Below are 8,268 nucleotides of genomic sequence, written 5' to 3' on the forward strand. Positions count from 1 at the left end.
GGCCTTTATGAACACTCCGCTTCGGAGCAAGTCATCGGACTTTTCGTGGTGTCAGTGTCCCTTCGGAACATGGGGATCATCATAATTAATCTTGAAGGAAGGGAACCGTACCTGGAAAAGCCGAGCACTATTTAGATGCAAAGTGATGCTGTTATTATGGCCCCTCCGGTTGTCCTGGGAGCTGTACTCAGGTCATGCATGCTGACCACGGTTCACCTTATTGCAACTCCCTTTCAAAAACTCTCCTTGTCTTCCTTTTGCTTATGGGAGCAAGCAAAGGACACAAAAGCCCCAAACTCCAAGTTAAAGCATTTCAAGGACTTCCTTTGCTGCTTGAGCAGATGATTTTTATCTCTTGGACCTGCGTTTCCTACCTGGGAATGGGACATGCCAGTCTCATGATTCTCTGGGGGGTGCTGACCGAGTCTATCCATGCAAAGCACTTGTACTGGGCCTGGCACTTGGACGTGCTCAAGAAATGTTAGCTCTGTTATGAAAGATTAGTGTTTCCCAAGGCTTATAGGACCCTGAGTCTCACCCCTGCCTCTTCCAGCCCTATCACATTCCTTGCTCTCCACTGCTCTTCTCCCTCTGCCCTCCAGCAAAACTCCTTGTAACCACAGGGCCTTTGCACAGCTGCCTGGAACCCTCTTCACTCCCCTGCTGGCCTGATTAACTCCTACTCATTATCCTTACCCTTCCCCAACCTGCCCCCTCTCCTCAACTCCATGGTCTGACGCCTCTGTAAACAGTATCCTTATGTTGGATAAATGCCCCATAGGTCTACTCATTTATGATCAGAAATAATGTATTTATCTTTATGATAAATAGAGCTATGACCTCCGTGATGGAAGGGACATCTCATATCCTCCCCTTCTCTGTTCTCAGAGCCTAGAACTGCTTCTGACACATAAAGATGCTCAGTAACTATTTACTGAAAGAACAGATGAAAGGACAAATAGCCCCTTCTTGGGGCTGAGGGCACAGGGGAGCTTGTGAAGTCCCTGCATCCTGTTTCTCAACAGAGCAGCACTGCTGGCTTGAGGTCTCCGCTGAGATTTATGAACCACCCCCACAGCTCCCGGTGCAATTCTGGGAAGTAGGGGCCATGTCCTCGGGGCACTTTCCCATAGCACTGGGGTAGGACGAAGTTGCCCACAGTGTTCTCCTCCTTTGTGGTCCAGAAAAGTCTTTGGATGATGGATGCCTGGAGGAGGGATGCCAAAGAGAAGGTCTGGAAATTGACTGGGATGAAGGGAGAGGAGAAAGGATGGGTCTCTTTGCATCTGTCTTCCACAGTCAGAGGAGCCTGAGGTTAGTATTGATGGTTCCCCTAACCCAATAAGAATAACGAAAACGGAAACCCTGGAGGCCATCTGCTGAGTGCTTCTTCTATGCCGAGCACAGTGTCTGGCCCACAGAAGGGCGTGGCAATTAATGAAATGAGTGAATGAATAGCAGGCAATGTATGAAGCACGTTCCATGCAGAGTTTCATTTTAGCCTCAAAACAGTCTTGCCAGGGAGGGGCTTTTATTGTCTCCCTGATTATACAGAAAAGCAAACGGGGCAGACAGATGTACCTCTGTGTCTTGGGTACTCCAAGATGCATTGGAAGGAGTGTGATCTCTCTCTCTGCATTTCTCCTGCCTGTCTCTGGGGTCCCTGGCCTCCCCATGTCATCTGGGGTCTTCTCTGATTTTATCTTGCTTTTCCCAGCCCCACCTGTGATGCCCAGGGTGAGTCGGCGGGGATGACACGCCTCACCCTCTCCTTCTCTCTCTGGACCCTGGACATTTGTTTCGGGGGGTAGGGATAGTCTGCTCCGGGATCAAGTTGACAGGCTGGTTGGACTGATAATGACAGCAGCTACTGTTTATTGAGCTCTACCCTGAAGACATCCTTCCTCCAAATGTCCCTGCTCTCCTTGACAGGGAGGTATTATTATTGGACCCATTTTAAAGATGAGAAATGGAGGCTTACAGAGGAGAAATGAAGGGGCTTGCAGGCATCACGTCTGTGCTGGTTTCGAGGACTGCCGGCGTTGGTGGCTTATGACAACAGAGATTGATTCTCTTCGCTCTGGAGGTGGGAAGTCTGAAATCAAGGTGTCAGCAGGGCGGGCCATGGGCCCTCCAGAAGCTCTAGGGAAGGATCCTTCCCTATGTCTTCAGCCCCAGGTGGCTCCTGGATTTCCAGTCTCTGCCTCTGTCTTCCTCTGGGTTTCTCTGCATGCCTTTTATGTCTCACACAAGAACACCCGTCACAGGATATGGAAACCCCCAGGATGACCTCATCTTGAGATCCTCACATGCATTACCTCTGCAACGACCCTGATTCCAAACAGGGCCACATTCTGAGGTCCCAAGTAGACATAACTCTTGGGGGGGGCACTCTTCAACCCACTGTAGGGTCTGCCAGGTGCTGGAGCAGAGAATTAATATCAGACTGAATGCAATCCAAAGCCCATGCATGTAATCCAGACACGATACTTAGGAAACTCGCAAAGGTAAGTGAGCCTTCTTTAACCTACTACGGACCTATGGCTCTTGACTCTGGCTGTTGCATAATGTGGCGTCTGCATCAAACACAGATTTATAATTTTCGAACAAAGAGAAAAAAATTGACTTTGCACTTAGAATCCCCTCCCCTCTTGCCAGTCCTGCTGTCCTGGCCAAGTTCACCAGCTATACAAAAATTTGACTTAAGAGTTGATGGGGGGTTGGAGTCTTTGAGAGGCAGGTGAGATCTCTCACCCTGGCATTCTGTTTAGGGGATGGATTTATAGTGTGGGCTTTTTTTCCCCTTTAGGATCTTAGAATCTTTTCTTTTCTTTCTTTCTTTCTTTTTTTTTAAAAAGATTTTATTTATTTATTTGACAGACAGAGAGATCACAAGTAGGCAGAGAGGCAGGCAGAGAAAGAGGAGAAAGCAGGCTCCGTGCTGAGCAGAGAGCCCGATGCGAGGCTCGATCCCAGGACCCTGGGATCATGATCCAAGCTGAAGGCAGAGGCCTCAACCACTGAGCCACCCAGGCGCCCCTGAAATCTTTTCTTGTAGCTCCTTTTCTAACAGCCCAGAGAGAAGACAGAAACAAGTATCAGCCAGGAAAAAAGGAGCAGGAGTGTGGGAACAATCAAAAAGGTAAATTCAGAGTCCAGAATGCATCAGAGGTTGGCCTGTTCTCAAGTTCTTATGCACGCTTGATCGCAAATCGTTCCCTCTTGGAAGAAGAGGATCAAAACCTGTCTTGTGTTCTTTTCTGTCTTCTCCGTGGTAGTAAGGTGCTGTGATTAAAAACCTGGCTCAGGAATCAGACAGAGCTGAGCTGGAAACCCAGGCTTCTCATTTACTGGCTGTGCATTCTTCGGCAAGTGTCTCAGTGCTGCCGAGCCTCGGTTTTGGAATCTGTACAAAGTGCGTGTTCACCATTCCCTGATTGGGGGTATTCGATGGACTTCGAGGGACAGAGTGCTCAGTCCCGTGCCTGGTGCAGAGATAACACTAAAAAAATACCGCTGTGCTCCTTGTCTCTACCTTGTCCACCAGTCACCCTAGCCATTGTTCCTTCTTTTCTCCTTCGAGCGCAGGGTGGTGGTGATAGAGTCCTCCCCCTTGTACCCAAATACGGCAGCTGGCTCAGCTTCTTTGTACTCTGTGTCCCGGGGCTCTGATCCCATCACAAGACTGCCACCCGTTCCCACCGCGCTGTGCCGCACACAACCCTTTCTCTGCTCCTTTGTTCTTTCCTGTTTGCGGAGAGTTGATGTCATTCGTTGAAGCACTAGCAGGCTCCCGGACATCAGGCTCAGCATCTCTGTAACTCGCTCTGTGTTTATACTACAAGGATGCTTCATAGTGTTTGGGGACGATGGTGTACAGCAAATGACAGCTGGGTCAAGAATGCTTTCCCGCTGGCCTGAATCAGCCAAGGGCGGGTACTAACCATCCTTCTTACCGCAAACAGATGTTTAGCACATAATAAACGCTAGGTGGGAGGGGTGTAGAGATAATTAGGATAGGTCTCTATCTTGTTTGTTTATCTGCAGAATTTGAGCTTTTGGAGGCCAGGGACCGTGTTTTGAGCCCTGTCACAAAGCCCAATACTTAATGGAGTGTCTGGCACATAACGAGTGGCAAATACATATTTGTTTTGTGTGTGTGTGTGTGTGTGTTTTGCCGTTCTATTGAGGATTATTTTTGAACTGCCTACTGTCTGTGAGGCTTTGTCCTAGACTTTGGGACTGTAACAGTGAACCAAATAGGCAGTCTTTTTTGGGTGACGAATGTGTAAATGAGTAATTAAATTCACAGTGGCAAGCCCTGGAGGAGAGGTGTGACGGGCGCACAGAGAGCCCTTGGTCAGTGCTCCCTGGAGGGCTTGTGATGGCATATGAGCATTTGAACTGAGTTTTGATGGAGGGTGTGAGTGTACCAGATGGAGAAGGTGTTGCACATGGAGGCAGTAACATGTAGAATCTGGTGTTTTAGGGACTAGCAATTGGCTTGTTATGACGGGAGCTCACAGGAATGAACCTGGAAAGATCCTTTTAAGGCAAAAGGCAGCAAGAAAGGATTTGCATGGAATGGCTTAGCCAAATTTGTATTTTCTAAAGACTGCTGCCGAGTAGAAAGGAGGATGGGCAAAGGATGGTTAACAGACGCCTCTCTTGGTGGACATGGTGGAAAAACTCGGAGCCAGGAGACCTCCAGTGTCCAGCGACGTTCTGGCAACCTGACTTCTGACTGATAGCTTTCGTCGATGGTGTAAATAATCCCACTATGGCTGATTTGAAGCCATCAATGTGGTGTCACCACAAAGTTGGCATAAGATGGGTCCCCTCCTTGTGAACATGGAGGAAAATGTCAGAACCAAAATATTTCTTCATGTCGCTTACAGAGCAGGCTCCATAGGGATCCTGTGGGGGAAAGAGCTTTGGGAATTGTACACTGGTAACCCAAGTGGGAGGTGGTATGTAGAGGGCACACCAACATTCAATCCACTCTTTTCCCATTAGCACCACCTGTGCAAGAGTTTGTCCTTCTCAGACACGGCGTTTGGGTGGGATTGCCTCCTACCCTTCTCCAAGGACCAGCAGGTGAAATCAAGGTATGAATCCCCCCCACCCCAGACGTCAGTCAGTGACTCAGGGTTGAGTATGTAGCCATAGGACCTGTGGTGTGCAAGATGCTTGTTTGGATTTCTGATAAAGACAAGAGTTTGGTTTGTTGGTTTGTTTCCTTTTTAAAGGAGCCACCCAAGGAGATCTTCCTTCTTCCTCAGAATGGGCAACCACGTTGCTCCCAGAAAGGAAGCTCCCCCAACATGAGCATGAGCATGTCTCGTACACAAGTTCAAGGGGGAACTAACACCTTCTAATGCTAACTCTTTCCAAGACGATGGAGAGACGGAGAGCAGCTGGGTGCTTGTTTGAACTCCCGGGTCCTTCTCTTGATTTGCCTAATCAGACATGGAAATCTTGGTTGTGTGGACCAAGAAATTTCCCCTTTTGGTCAGGCCAATGTGAGTTGGGTTTCTCATCTTTCCAGCTGATGGTACAATCCTAACTCTCACCAACAGCCACTACTACCTTCATGACCCACTGAATTTATGAAGTGACTGACTCTGGATGCACAGCCTCTTGGAAAGGCAGATCAAGTGCCTGCAACCTTGAGATAGTTCTACAGCCCACCTTATTATTGGGTAGGCAAGGCTGTGAACACCCCAGTGGGGTTCCAGAAGACATGGATTGAGTTTCAATGACATTATCTGTACACATAGATGTTTAACATCTGCTACGTGTTAGACTCTGTTCGGGGGTTAGAGATGTAGCAAAGACCAAAAATCTACTTTCCGGAAGTGGACATGCTTTTCCAGCTATTTGCTTATTGAACTCCAGGCAACTATCTCAAGGGAGCAGGGGAAATCTGATTATCTCCTTTTGCAGAAAAGGAAAAGCAAGCCTTAGAGAAGTGGAGTGACTGACTGAGGTCTCCAGCTTGCACGTGGCAGAACAAGGTCAAGAATCCAGGTGTTTTGACTCCTTCTGTGGTGTCGCTTTTATGCTGGCTGGCAACGGTTACCTTTTACCTCTAAGCACACCCGGAAGCCTCTTGTCCTTTCTTTTCTGAGCACCTTGTTCATGCTGGATCTTTTTGGCTTGCCCCTCCAGGTCCACTCCCGATCTTTATCTCTCCTCTGCCCAGGTAGCTGACCTAAGTGGATGGAATCAATGGGTTCCTTTGCCTTCTGTCTTCTGGCTGGCTTTGACCCATGGTGTTCCTGGAAGGAACACCATGGGAGGGAGGGAGGGAAAAGGAGATTGCTGTATGTATTGCCTCCCTCCCTTCTGGGTTGCCTTGGTCTGGTGATGTCCTTGGACACAAGGTCGCTGCTTCTATTCAGGAAGCCCTTGCTATATGACTCCCTTCCCCTGGGTCTGGTAACCACTCCTGTGTCTTCCTCTCACCTTCAGGAATATACGTATCAGTTAGGCATTTCAGTGCACAAGTTATTAATTGCAGAGAACAAGGAGTGGTGTAGTACAGTGACAGTGTTTGTACCTGGGAAGTGATTGCAGACCCAGGCTTCAGAGGGGGACCTGAGGAACAGGCCATGTGACCTGGGTGACTGCTGGGACAAGGAGGATGGAAAGATATTTGAAATGGATTTGTACCCAATCTACAGTCTGGAACCCAGAGTCACAATCTGGAGCATGAAGTCCATCCTAGCTCAGCTGGATGTAGTCAAGTCACAGATCTGTGAGCATGAGAACAGCCAATTGTCCTTATAATCCAGGGAATTTGGGGATAGCTTGTTATGCAGCCTTACTGTGTTCTCGATGACTAATACAGATGGCCTGGGTCACTGGAGTGATGGCTCTCACAGGTGGCAGTGTTGGATCCTCACCCCTTGTGTGTTTGCTAAAACAGACAACTCTCCCATTGCAATTTTTCCAGGGTAGTCATGGGGCTGCCTGTGAGCCTCATGCAGAATGGACTCTTGTTATTTTTCTTCCTGATAACTTCTGTACTCCACGGTGGATGGGGCTTGTGAGCACGTCATTGGAAACAAGACCTTTGGGGCAGTGAATTTAAACAGTGGGAAGTCCTTCCCCTACCACTTTTCACTCTGCCTTTCTGCCGCCCATTAGGGCATGAAAGTCAGCCTACCTCAGAGCTGTGAGTGACTCAGAACTCACTAGGGAGAAGGACACACGGTTGGTGACATGTGGAAGAAGTTACTTCTCCAACATAGATGATGTCATTGAAATGGAGGAAGGCAGAAGCCCGCCAGACCAGTGAGGGACATTTCCTCTAGGAAACAGCGTGCCCTGATGTATGGAGTGTTTGACTGTGTTCGGCACGAACACAACTTAGCTTTTCTTTTTATGAAAGCAATAAGCATTTATAAAATTCCACCCCTCTACCCTTCACCTAACTTATGAGCCCTTTAGCTATAACCTTCTTATGACCCGCAGCTTATATAGACCCAAGTCATTTAAAACTCAATCCGAAGTGAAACACGTTTCAGCCCTGGTAAAATTAATTCCCTCACTCACCATTGGTCTGGGACCTTGTGGGGGGATCTGTGGCTTGAGGGGGGGCTGGGGAAAAGGCAAAGAAGGAGAGTTTTGTGAATAGAAAGAGGCTTCTAACAGGAAGGATATTTATAAAGCTGCATTTGGGTACTGTTCAGTTTGGAAGGAATTTGTTATAATGGCAATATATAAATCTTTGAATGGCCTCATAAATCATGGCGTCAGAGCCAGCCAATCAGAAGCCATGAAAACCTGGCGCTCTGGAGCACTCAGTCGTTACTAGAAAGATCCTGTGTGGCTCCTTGGAAGTGGAATTGGAAAATCTGGCTACATTTGGGGGTGTGTGGAATGTCTTGAATTACTTCTCAAACATTTTAGATTTGATAAAACCCAAGACACGGCTTTTCCAGCCCCACTCCCCTTCTTCTCCACCTCCGATAATTATTAAACCCATGTGTACATCAAGAGAAGCCTAATCCATGTGTTTCTGATTCATTTACACTTAACTCATCAAAATATTGTTTTTAAAGGGCTGTTTGTTGTCCAAAAAGCCTTTTCCCCTAAAGCTTGAAAGCTTAACTTCGCAGAAGCAGGAAGCTGCTTTTTGCCAAGAGTAAATGGGTGAGAAGTCCAAGGGCTCGGGGTTTGGAAGTATGTGTAACGAATGTTCAAACAGGTTCTGAGCGGAGCCAAGTCTACTTTTCTATCTCTGAGAAATCTCGAGAGAGC

This window comes from Neovison vison, chromosome 3 (assembly GCF_020171115.1).
Source record: "Neovison vison isolate M4711 chromosome 3, ASM_NN_V1, whole genome shotgun sequence".
NCBI lineage: Eukaryota > Metazoa > Chordata > Mammalia > Carnivora > Mustelidae > Neogale > Neogale vison.